Here is a 4,270-nt window from a genome sequence, read left to right as displayed (position 1 = left end):
GTTGGAGACACTGCGATTGGCACAGGACAGAGCGGAGTTTAGGGCTGTTGTACATAGGGTCGCTATGAGTCGCAGGCGACTCGACGGCACATAATAACAACAAACACTAGATGGTTTTACAAGCGAATTTTACCAAACATCCAGCGAAGAATTGTCACCAATTCTACATAAACTATTTTAGACAATAGAAAAAGATGTAATTCTCCCACACTCATTCTATGAAGCAAACATAGCCAGGTAAAGGCACTACCAAAATAGAATATTATAGGCTAATATCTCTTATGAATATAGATTCAAAAATCCTGAATAAAATCCTGGCCAATAGAATCCAAGGATATATAAAAAAATAATTCATCATGACCAAGCGGAATTCATAACAATTATGCAATTAGGATTCAACATAAAACATACAATCAGTGTTATTCATCACATTAACAAAGCAAAGAACAAGAACCACATGATCCTATCAATTGATGCAGAAAAGGCCTTTGACAAAATCCAACACTCTTTCCTGATTAAAATACTCAACAAAATGGTATTAGAGGGGAATTTCCTCAACATAGTAATAAGTATATATGTAAACCTGAGAGCCAACGCAAGGATGCCTAATATCACTTCTCCTATTCTGTATTGTATTGGAAATCTTAGGGATAGAAACAAGACAAGAGAAGGAAATAAGAGGTATCCAAATTTGCAAAGAGGAGGTAAAATTATCTCTATATGCAGCTGATATGATTGTACACTTAGAAAACCCTAAAGACTCAGCAAGAAAACTACTGTACATAGTTGACCAATTCAGCAAAGTGGAAGGATACAAGATTAACATACAAAAATCAATTGGATTTCTCTAGAGTGACAAAGAGAATACAGAACTGGAACTAACAAAAACAGTACACATCATAATAGCTAATCACAAGATTAAATACTTGGGAGTAAATCTAATCAGAAAGACAAAGGATCTTTTCAAAGAAAATTATCAAACATTACTACAAGTAACAAAAATAGACCTGGAGAAATGGAATAACTTACTCTCGGATAGGTAGACTCAATATTGTGAAAATTATAGTACTACCAAAGGCAATGTACTTTCTATGCAATCCCAATACAAATACCAATTCCATTCTTCAATAAGATGGAAAAGGCAATCTCCATTTTCATTTGGAATGGAAAGAAACCCCGAAAAAGCAAAACATACCTTAAATAGAGAAACAACATAGGAGGTATCTCACTCCCTGATTTCCAGTCCTACTACATTGCCATAGTGGTCAAGACAGCATTGTACTGGTATAACGACAGACACATATATCAACGGAATAGAATTGAGAACCGAGAAATCAGCCCATCTACCTATGGTTAACTGATCTTTGATAAGGAGATGAAATCAGTCAAGTGGGGAAACGACAGCCTTTGTTGTACATACGGTTTTTGAAGGCCTGTTAAATTTTGGAAGTGAATGGCCAATCCTTCTTCCTAGTCTGTCTTAATTTGAATGCTTAGTTTTAGAACAATATATGTCAAACAAACGTTTTACCAAAAAGAGCAGATGAAAGACACTTCCTCTTACAGAAATAATCAATACATTCAGTATCCTCCCCTATCCTCTTTCCCTTTTTCTGCTACATTAGCATCCCTTGCACTTCTGTCTACTTTGTCCAGCACCTCTCTCCCATGAACCACACCTTGATATGATGCCTTAGGCCACAAGTCACTTCTGTGATGTCTCACACATCACACTGCTACTGGTCTCTCACACTGATGCTTGTCTCACGTTTAGGAGGATGTAAGTCCAAATCCCATGTACTAGCTTCAGGGAAAGGTTCCCCCCTCCCCCCCGAAAGCAGTACTGGGGAAAGGTTCTTGCTCCTGAGCTCCCCTACAGTCATTTTGTGACTTATTACCTTTACTCTTCCTTTTGCACCATACTGTTGTCACAATATGATAATTTCCAAAGTGAGGGTTATATCTCCTCTACTCTGGTATGATGGTGTTGTTTATTTGGCCAAAGGATAGCTTTTCTTAATATTCCAATATTATTGATTTAATTTCCTCTGGTTCTAAAATTTCTTAATAGAATTATTTGTGTCTTCTCTCCCCCTCCCATTTTATTAATGGTTTGAAAATTTTATTGACCCTTTTGGAAAATCAGGTCTTGTTGATAGTTTGTTTTTCTGTTTTCTATCTCATTTATTTCAGCGCTTATCCTTGTAATTTCCTTTCTTCTAGAGGCTGTGGAATTAGATTGTTGTTCTTTTTCTGTTTGGTGAAAGTGGTGAGTTAGATCATTAATTTTGCTTCTTTCTTCCCTTTTTTTAAAAGTGTGTGCCTATTGCTATGAACTGCCACCTGAGGATTGCCTTAGCATCATCCCAGAGGTTTAGGTATGTTGTATTTTCATTTGTTTCAAGGATCTTTTTTGTTTCTTTTTTATTTCCTCTATAACTCAATTGTGTTCTAGTAGGATGTTATTTAGCTTCTACATGAATGATTTTGTAAGTTTTCTCCGCTAGTGATTAATTTCTATTTTATGGTATTATGGTCTGAGAAGATACTTTGTATTATTTCAATGTTTTTCTTAAATTTGTTGCTTTGTGCCCTAATATATGATCAATTCTGGAGAATGTATGATGTGCACTTGAGAAGAAAATGAATTGAGTTGTAGATACATGCAGTACCCTGAACATATCCACAAGGTGAGTTGGCTAATTGTATAGTTTAGATATTCTGCATCTTTGTTAAGTTTCTTTTGAGTTGAGACAATCAAATAGGGCTGAACTCGCTCAGCATTTCTTAAGCTGAAGGAACTGAAGAACAAATTTAAGCCTCAAGTTGCAATACTTAAGGATGTCTTGGGCAGAATATTAAATTATCCAGGAAGTATTAAAGAAGATGAAAAGAGTATACAAAGTCACTGTACCTATAGAAATTGGCTGACACAGAAGAATTTAATGGAGAAAAAATATGATCAAGAACCTGTAGCGATGAAGGCAAAAAACAAACCCCAGGAATTGACAGCATATCAATTGACATATTTCAACAAACAGAGAAGTCTGGAGGACAACCACCCGGCCAAATGACTGGCGGAGATCCATATTTGTTCCCATTCCATAGAAAAGTGACCCAACAGAGTGTGGAAATTATTGAACAATATCATTACTATCACATGCAAGCAAGATTATGCTGAAAATTATCCACAAACAACTGGAACAGCACATTAACAGAGAACTGCCAGAAGTGAAGGATGGGCTTAGAAGAGGCCATGTTACTTGGAATATTATAAATAATGCTAGGTGGATCTTGGCTGAAAACAGAGAGTACCAGAGGAATGCCTATGTTTCATTGACTACGCAAAGGCATTTGACTGTGTGGATCACAATAAACTGTGGCAAACTCTGAGAAGAATGGAAATCTCAGAACACTTGAGTGTTCTTATGTGAAACCTATATTTGAACCATGAGGCAGTCATCAGAACAGAGCAAGGAAGCACTCCATGGTTCAAAATCGTAAAGGATGTACACCAGAGATGTGTCCTAACTCCATATCTCTTCAATGTATATGCAGAACAGATAGATCATCCTGGAGGCTTGGATGCATGAGGAGGAATTTGGCATCAAGATTAGAAGAAGACTTATTTTGCAGATGACCTAACCCTGCTTGCTGAAACTGAGGAGGACATGAAGCACTTGCTGCAGAAGGTCAAGGACTTCAGCCTTCAATATGGATTGAGGCTCAGCATCAAGAAAAAAGAGATTCTCACCACTGCACTGATTGGCAGGATCCTGATAGATAGTAAAGAGATTGAGATTGTTGACAGCTTTAATTTGCATGGCTCCACAATCAATACTCTTGGTACCAGCAGCCAGGAAATAAGAAAATGAATTGCACCTGGGAAAGTCTGCTGTCAGGGACCTCTCCAGAGTACTACTGAATTGTAACAATGTCAGTCCGGAAACTAAGGAGTGCCTGATCTAGGCCATAGTATTCGCAATTACTTGTTATGCATCAGAAAACTGGACAATGACTCAGGGTGATAAGAGAGTTGATGCCTTTGAGCTGTGGTGCTGAAGAAGTTGTTGTTGTTGTTATGTGCCGTCGAGTCACTTGCGACTCATAGCGACCCTATGTACAACAGCCCTAAACTCCGCTCTGTCCTGTGCCAATTGCACTGTCTCCAACACTCCCATGCCAATTATCCCAGTCACTGAATCAATCCACCTCATAGAGGGCCTTCCTCTCCTGTGCCGTCCCTCCACCCTCCCAAGCATGATGTCCC

This window comes from Elephantulus edwardii, unplaced genomic scaffold (genome assembly GCF_000299155.1).
Source record: "Elephantulus edwardii isolate Elephantulus edwardi_28Jun2011 unplaced genomic scaffold, EleEdw1.0 scaffold00470, whole genome shotgun sequence".
In the NCBI taxonomy this organism is placed as follows: domain Eukaryota; kingdom Metazoa; phylum Chordata; class Mammalia; order Macroscelidea; family Macroscelididae; genus Elephantulus; species Elephantulus edwardii.
Note: the sequence above shows the minus strand (reverse complement) of the source record.